Genomic DNA, 9,624 nt, shown 5'->3' with positions numbered 1-9,624 from the left:
AGTGGTTCAATTCTAAAGAAAAATACAGTATCTAGAAAAGTTTACATTTAAGAATATTCAATATGGGATAATTGTGGACTACAAAGAAACTGAATTTTTTGCATAGGTTGGCCTTCTGGTCTAATGTGGCCAAATTCTAGTTAGCTTCTTTAGCCTTTCAAGATACGAGGAGCAAAAGGAGAAACTTGAAAGCATTTTTCTTCATTGTTTCAGCAGAAGTTTTGGACTGCTAAGTATTTATGGATTTGTGAAAGAACTTAAGTAAATCTGTATTAACTTACTGTGTCTATGTGAAGATCTGCTGTTTATCTTTTCTTCTGTCTTGTCTGCAGTAGTCCTTGTCTTACAGACAATGTAAGAATTGTGCTAGTCAATAATGAGCAAAGTGGAAATTCTGTGACTTATCAAAGCAAGGAGACTCAGTTCAGAGGAATCTGGATGTGATGTCATGGGTGACCCTGACTGGAGTTTGAAGTGTACTTTGTAGTTTTAGATATCAATCTTATTTTACTGTTTACTGATCAGTCGAATTAGAACTTGCAGGGGCTTTTGCTTTGTCACTTAACATCTGAATAGCTTAGCTGCACTTTAGAATGGGACCAGCCAAACAGGAAGCTGCAGGGGTTTAAAACATGTACGCGTGCTAAAATAGACCTGATGCTGTGTCAAAATGAGCACAGGTTTAGCTGAATAGGAGCTTAACTGCCACTAAACTGGCTGTTTGAGCCATGCAGCACAGGTGAGCCAGAAAACTTCATCACTGTGTAGTGTATTGGGAGTGAGCTAGTCTGATGGCTTACCATCAGGTTTGAAGGAATTTTTCCTTCTTTAGGTCTTAAATTAGTACTAGGCTTATAAGTCTTATATAGTATGTAGGCCCTTAAAAAAGGTTCTCTTGTTTGTCTCCAGGATAGCTGTCTGATAGAATTCAGCTGGCTCATGCCCATCAGCAGTGGCCAGAGCAACCAAGCTTATAGTGGGGGCCCTCAGAAGATAAGATGTAAATAGCCATAACAAACAGCATCTCAGTGTCTCTGTGTCTCATGGTCAGTTAGTTACATAAGTTCTTTCTTAAGAGGTATTGAGACATTGCATTTTGGTACAGAAGTATTTGCACACTGACACAATTTCCAGAATTTCGCCACTGTACGCACCACAGTGGATTTGAAACGAAACCTTCAAGATGTGATTGAAGTCATCACACAAACCTCCTGGCTGAATTTCTCTGGGAACGTTGCTCAGGATGTATGTGCCATACTAACATCCAAGTGGATATTCAATCAAAATTCATAAGTTTGAAGTAAGCAAAAAGAGAGAGAAGTCAAGTGGGCTGAAGTGTGGTTGGACTGATTGCGCATTTAATCTTATGCATGTTATGTTTAAACTTAAATGCATGAAGTGTTTATGTCAGTGGTTGGTTAGTAAATTTGAGAGAAACGACTTTGGTTTGTGTTATTTTTTAACCCCGACACCACCAACAAAACGGTGGTTGCACTTGACCCAAATAAGACCTACACTGAGGTTATGCCCTGGGGAAGTGGTTCTGAGGTAGCTGAAAAATGCTTATCTCTTTGTAATCATGACCGGTGGTGAGTCTGTATCCATCAGGAAAATAAGGTTATGTTTTACTTTGATAGTCTCAGAAGCAGAAGCGCTGAATGGCAGAATGTACACTCCGTGGAAATACTTTCTGAGTTTTCGTCTTATAGTCTGTAATTGCCACCACTGATAGACAGTGGCAGGAAAAGTTTGGGCACCCCTGGTAAAAATTTCTTTTAATGTGAATAGTTAAGTGATGGACTGAACCCCAAATGCATAAAGTTAAAGATAAAACATTCTTTAAACATTTTCAGGAAGATTGGTGTTGGTTATTTTTGTTTTGTACAATGTTAGAGTGAGGAGAAGGAAAGGAGCGCTATACAAAAGTTTGGGCACCCCAAGATATTTGAGCTCTCAGATAACTTTTAACAAGGTCTCAGACCTTATTTAGCTTGTTAGGGCTATTGCTTGTTCACAATCATCATTAGGAAAGGCCACAGGATGCACATTCCAAAGCTTTATAAATACTCTTGACTCCCCAAACCTTGTCTTAAAAATCAGCAGCCAAGGGCTCCTCTAAGCAGCTGCATATTTATCTGAAAATCAAAATAATTGATGCCCACAAAGCAGGAGAAGGCTGTAAGAAGATAGCAAAGCATTTTCAGGTAGTCATTTCCTCAGTTCATAATGTAATAAAGATATGGCAGTTACCAGGAACAGTGGAGGTCAAGTTGAGTTCTGGAATACCAAGAAAAACTTTCAGAGAGAGCTGCTTGTAGGATTACTCGGAAGGCAAATCAAAATCCCCTTTTGACAGCAAAAGACCTTCAGAAAGATTTAGCAGAATAGTAAGTAGGCAAAGAAGTGTATGTGTGTGTATGTGTTCCCTTTCACAGTGCTCGTGTGATAGTGTGGAGCGAAGTTTCTTCCCAGCAACAAGGAATGTTTGGTATGAATGTGGGAGTGAATGAAAGGTGCTGTGATGTTGTAAGTTCTGAGGAACTGAGAAAGTGGCGCTAACTGTTTTGCTGCACATCACATGCCTTTGCTGGAAACTCTGCTGCAAACTAAAGCTGACAAAATTTAAAGTTAAAAAAAAAAAAAATTAAAGACTCAGTAAGTAATCAATAAATGAGCAGTAGTGAGGTTGAGGATAGCAGAAATTGCCAAGTTTCCCTCTATTCAAAGCTGTCAGATGAGTCAGGTTCAGAAAGAAACAGGCAGATGAAGACTTTCTTTTGCATGGTACAGCTGCTCTGTCTCAGAGATGGCAAGCTGCTGAGAGACAGGCAGAGGCCCAGAGACAGCGACATGAATGGGTCGGAAACACAGATGCTTCTGGCTCAGATTCAGAGACTGAGCCACACAAGGAGGAGCCACAGCAGTTAGGAGAGACACACACACACTTACAGACACAGGGAGCATCATCATCACAGGCAGCTCCTGCCTGCAACAGGACAGTGCAGCACCCCACCCGCTCTCTTTCTCCTCTAAATACTGTAAGTCTCAAGAGAAACATAAAAAGGATGGCATACATGTAACAATAGCCCCTAAAATCATGATTAGAGAAGTGCCTGTTTGCAAACCTTGGACGCCATCTGAAATTATAGACATGGTTAGGAGGGTTGCCAAATCCAATTAGTTTCCCAGATGGGTAACTGACAGGGCTTAAACGAGTGTGTACTGTTTACAACTGTCTAGTACCTGATGTGAAGCAACTGATCGCATTTACATATGGTACTGAGTGGGTTTTGTGTAAGGAGGCTTTTACTTTCCCCGAGACTGAAGAAAATAGCCAATGGCCTACAAACAAAACACTGACTGATTGGTTACCCAGTGATGCAAAAAAGGAAATTACAGATTGTTCATGATACCACAGGGATTTTTCACAAGTTATACAGAGTCATACATGCTTATCAGGCTTAGGGAGGCCATGGAGGGTTTGGAACACAGCAACCTCCTAAATTACAAGCAGCATCGATTTCATACCACATTTATCTTACCACACATTCCTTGACACTTTTCTACAAATCCCTCTGAAGATCCACTAAGCCAGCTGAGGATAATGGTGTACTGCTGTTGATATTCTGATAGATAGTGGAGCTACTATTTCAGCAGGTAAAGCTAACAGTAACAATAACAGTTAAAGATTCAGAGATCCAACATTCCTTCCTTGTCTCTGAGAAAAGGTGAATCAATTTAATGGGACAGGATTTGTTTTGCAAACTGCCTGCTATCATTCACTGTACTTCAAATGAACAGAGCACCCTGCTACATTATGCTGATGACTTGTTGATAGCTTCTCCAACAAAAGAAGCTTGTCTTTTTGGCTCTATCTTGCTCCTGCTGAGTGTTGTCACAGAGCTTCTTTTGCTAAGCTGCAGTTTTGTCTGCCTGAAGTAACATACTTGGGAAATGTTCTGAAGAAATGACAGTGTCTCCTGTCACCACAGAGAGTGAAAGTCTTGAACGACCTTAAAAAAGAGATGCTTTCATTTCTGGGGATGGCAAATTACTGTAGACATTGGTTTTATGATTATGCTGCTATGGACTGTTTTGTGAGCAGCCACATTGCAAACTGCCCCTCCTACTGTGAAATAGACAGAGGATATGTACAAGGCCTTACATGAACTGGAGCATGCCCTCACCACAGCACCAGCATTGGGCCTGCCAGATTATCATCAGCCATTTCATATGAGCAGGATGGCTGTGCTACAGGCATCCTGGTGCAGAAACATGGGTCACATTACCGGCCTGCTGCGAATTACTTGTCTCGACTTTCACCAGTTGTCCTTGGTATGGCAGGCTGCCTTAGATCTGTAGCCACAGTTGCCATCATGATTGAGAAATCTTCACCCATTGTACTGGCTCATGATCGTGTTGTTCACGTTCCTCATGCAGACATTGCGCATGATTGTATCGCTAGCATGGAGACATGCACGTGTCAAACACCAAGATTGTTGCAGACAATAGTACCAAATTCTGACATGATTCTTTACACTGACAGTTCAGCTTGTAGACCATCTCACAACAAACACCTTGCTGGCTATGCAGCAGTGAATGACTGGGAAGTGTCAGAAGCACGAACATTACCTAATGGTACTTCAGCTCAAGCAGCAGGATTGTATGCTCTCACAAGAGGTTGTATTCCAGCTAAAGACAAAGTTGCAACTATTTACACTGATTCCAGATATGCTTTTGGTGTTGCTCATGACTGGTCAGTTATGGAAGATGAGAGGTTTTCTGACATCCTCTGGACAACAAACTCAACATCATACTTTGGTTTCTAACTTGTTAGGGGCCATTTTGCTCCCATCTCAACTTGCAATTGTCAAATGTGTTTATCACACTATGGGCTCTGATCCTGTAACATGGGGAAGTTCTCTGGCTAAATCTGTAGCCAAACAAGCTGTTATTTCCTCCTCCTCTATGGTACATCAATGTACTTCTTCACAACCCACTGATCCAATTTGTGCAATCTGTGTTCCTTTAATGATGTGGTAATGCAAAACAGCACTGATGCTAGGGAGCAAAACATTTGGTTGCGTAAAGGTTGTACACGTGATCGGGAGTCTGGCTTGTGGCTCCACACCGATGGTCAGCCTGTTTGTTCCCATTCTCTACTCCATGTGCTTGCACATGTTACACATGTGGCCACACACATGTAAGAAAAGGGGCGATAAATGAGGTAATTTATTCACAATGGTTTGCACCAGGCATTACACAAGTCTCAAACACACTAGTGAACAGATACATGACATGTCAGCAAACCAGGTGAAAAGAACCATCATCAGGTCACTTTGTAAATATGCAAAGAGATTTTGTACATATGCCAAGTTGCCAAGGTTATAAATATTTGTTGTTAATGGTAGATATGTCCTCCAAATTAGTAGAATATCCCACTAGGAGAGAATATGCAAAAAATGTTTGTTAAATTCCTGCCTAAAGAAGTGATTCCAAAATTTGGGGTAAAATAGGGAATAAACAGCGACAGAGGCCCAACTTTTGTGGCAAAGATATCTCAGAATCTTGCAACAGTGCTAGGATTTCAGTGGCAGTTTCATATATGTGATTTATCTTCCTCTTCCTGCTGGGTGCATTAGTGCAAGGGACAGAGCAAGGAGATCCAGCAGATCCACAGCACAAGTGCACCCGATCTCATATGCTCAACACCAACACAGATAGAGATTTTGAACCACACACGGAAAGACGCTCTTTGCAGTGCGTTCCAAATGAACTGGTGAAGAGAACTAATGAAGACAAGGTCATTTTTGTAATTAGAAAACATAAAAAGAACAATTCAGAAAAGACTGATGGACATGCTCTTCCAGATCTCATTCAGACAAAGAGAGAAGTGGATCCTATTGTGTTTGAGTATTCCACAGACAGATGTAAGATAGAGGACTGTTTTGTCCCATATCCAAAGCACTATGCTAATGGAAAAATGGTGGTGGACTATACTTGCCCCAGTCTGTTGAAGTAGTACAACTTCCACCAAAAGTAATGGCAGTTCAGTACATCTATTCTACCCCAATGACTGACATTCCCCACTGACAGACTCTCCAGTTAGTCTCTTGACTGTTTGTGCCTGCTGTTTACCTCTAGGCACGTAGAGCAGAGCAGAGTTGGGGAGTAAATTGATAATGATTTTGCCACTATGAGGAATTCTTACCGGGGTAAATCAAAACTAACGATTAATGCAGGTTTAAAGGGATTTTACTTTTCACCAGTCTTGCATCACTTTTGCATCACTCCATTCATGCCTAATGATTGTCACATTGGTGGTAGTCATCATTTAATTGTATTGCTCTAATGTGATTTTTCACACTTGTAAAGACATGTTATCCACTTGTTTGCATCATCAATATTTGCAAACCCAGGTGTGAACCAGGCTTACATTTTAGAGAGTACAAATACACAAATTTTTTTTTTAAGAACATGAACAGTGTAAGTTAACCATTTAAATTAATACATTAAAGTTTGTATGTTTTTTGAATTGATTGTATGTGCACAACTTTACATAATATCTTCTATCCTAGGTATGAATAAAAGAAAATAAATTAAATCTAACTGCGATGAAGTTCAGCCATATGATTATTATCAAAAATTGCATCTGTACATGACAATACTGTTTTTCGGGGAGGGACATCTTTTAGAACAAATCAGCAACTTACTTACTTACTTAATAGATTATGCCCTTATTTAAAGCAGGTTAGAAAAAAATTCTATCCATGATTTCCATCATGAATCAAGGGATTTATTAGGCTTAAAGGTATAGTCAACGATTCTAATCCAATACACTTTTTGTCAAATTCAGTGAATATCTCCTCGCGGTCCACTGTGCGTGTGCACTGAAGAAAAGAAATCCTGTAAATGGGAAACATACAAAGTGGCTAGGATCGAGCCACAAAACACTATTCCAGCTAATCAGCAACAGGGGGCGTTCGTGCCCGTGCACAGGACAGGCTGCTGGAACCAGTTGCACGACTGCCTCTGCCGCCTACTCTCCTTTTTCCATTTCCATGCCCATGAGGAATGGAGCTATACCACGATAGTAATGAAACCTAAATAACATCAGAGAATATTACCTTGCCACGAGATCGCCTGTGTAATGTTACTCATCCTGACTATGTGGTCTTCTGTGGAACAAAATCTATGTAACGTCAGAGATATAACTCTGCCATCCTATGTTCTTCCTTGATGTTTTATAATTCACAGTAAACCAAATTGCTCCATGTATCACTGACAGTAGAGTATAAGTTGCTGTTACTGTTGAAGTTAGTAGCGATAATGTTCCCCATACACGGGCTGAACTACTCCTCAGCTTCGACTTTGGCTTAGACTAGTGTCCATATTCCCTTGGCTGCAGTGTCACTGTGACTCTACAAGACAAACACCCTGGTCCAAATAGCTGAAATGACTTTGCTTGTTGACACACAATTATTCCTATGCTTACACAAATCAAGGTCAGTGCAGCAGTCACTGACACAAAACCGATGTGGTGTGTGATTTATGTGATGAAGGTTCCCTCCATTTTCAGTGTAATTCACCCATATAAAACATACCGTGTCATATAGAGTTAAACATATAGGAGGAACCTTATCTGAAGAGACAGGAGGTCCATCCATTTCATTATCAGCTCAGCATTAACATAATGTAATGGCTGCCGTAAAAGCTGTTCACTGCCATGTCCTTGCTCAGAAAACTGAGGTGGAATTTTTGTAACACAATTCTGAGTAAATAGCAGTGTCTCACACTCATAATGTGTTGGAAGAGATGTCTTTCTTTTGCTCCTCTTGGCACGCACAGTTCAGTTCGGTGATTTTCATTAGAGGGAAATGATCATCTTATTCTCCGCGGGGGTCTTTCTGGAGGACATACGCACCATAGTTTAAGGCCCGAAGAAACTACACCGAGGAAAACACACAGCCGGGGTCTTTCTCCGATGTTCTCAAGAACTCTCTGATTCAACTTTAATTTAGCATAGGTGAAAGCTGGAGCTGGAGTCAGACTTAACTCCAAAGTTGTGGTTTTAGAGGTCCCCTTAGTTACAGATTGGATTCTGGAGGTGCGCAAGTATGGCTCCCACACACCCATAAACACACACTGAAGTTAAGAGCTTCTGCCCCAGGAACCTCCATCAGCTGCATTTTAGAATATATAGATTTAGTGCTGCAATATTTTATGCACTACAATCTAGAGTGGTTATTGATGCAGCAGCTGAATATAGATGAATTATATTTGAACCCACAACTGCTGACTATGGAGAACATCAAGCAATCTGTCATAAATAAAGCATCAGCCTGTCAGCACCACTCACCAGCCATCTGATATTAAGTTATAGGACTGAGTATATGAAACTATTCCGCCAGGATTTTAACAAAAACGTCTTCTTTTCCACAAAGGTCTGTTGACTGGGGCTCAGCGGCGATTTGTGGCATCCTGTGTTCTAATGTATATCGCCTGTATGGAGGGAACAGCTTTCATCCTGTACTGAATCTCAGCATTTCAGTAATCAAGTCATGAATTTGCTTGTCAGGACAGAAAATCGTTGTCATACTCCTGGCCAAACCTAAATCAAGGACGGTGAGGCAAGTACTTGGCATCATTCTCAAACTCATTCTAAACTGTAAATTGTTAAGTTAGTCTATGGATCTCTGACATTTCTTTGTTACCGTACTATAAATCAGCTGAAGATGTCATCAGCACAAGCAAAGGCTTAAAGTATTTGTTGGTATCATCAACCACTTTTTGCTCTTCACGTCAGGCCCCTATGGAATACTGGTTTGCCTTTGCTGCCATCTAGTGTTTGCCTTGAGAACACACGGCTGGTAGACCTGTGAGTTTACATTCTACTATATCAGGTGCTTTCATAGTGGAATTTGATTCTGACAATTGTGATTTTCACAATCAAAATAAATTTTGAACAGACATTATGGTACAGATTTAATCAGGAACATTGACGTGCACATGGACATCAAACAGGGATGTTTGGTCTGGACTGCAGCTGCTCTTAAAGGCGCAAAGTAAATGCTGAAATTTATCCAGTTGTTTTGGCATTATATTGACTTTATTAATAATATACTTCTAAGTCTTTATAATAACCCACCATCCATTGTAAAAAAAATAGGACCATATAGAAAATAAACTTGTGGGATCATAGTGGATCATATTGCAAACACACATCAGTACTGGCTGTTTTTATTATGCAATGCCACCAGTTACTTGTCCCTTTAACCAGGATATGTACAAAAACTTCCTCTTAGTGCCTCTAAGTTTTAAAATTAATTAAACACATCCACACAGCAAATCTAATACTTGCTGTGTACGACAGAGCTAAATAGTATATATTATGAACAGTGTTTGGTGTAAAATCTTGGGAGACGATTGTCCAGAAAAATCTGAAAAAAATCAGTTCCTAGTGTCAGTGTTAGTCATTGTAATGACTGACCTAAGTTATAGTCTGGATATTACTCTATGAACAATGAACTTAAGAGTGAATCTATGAAATCAAATGGATTTTACATACACTGCAGGTTATTACAGCTACAAGTATAACCTTCACCCCCAGTAAATCCTGCCAGA

This window comes from Xiphias gladius, chromosome 24, assembly GCF_016859285.1.
Source record: "Xiphias gladius isolate SHS-SW01 ecotype Sanya breed wild chromosome 24, ASM1685928v1, whole genome shotgun sequence".
Taxonomy (NCBI): Eukaryota; Metazoa; Chordata; class Actinopteri; order Istiophoriformes; family Xiphiidae; genus Xiphias; species Xiphias gladius.
Note: the sequence above shows the minus strand (reverse complement) of the source record.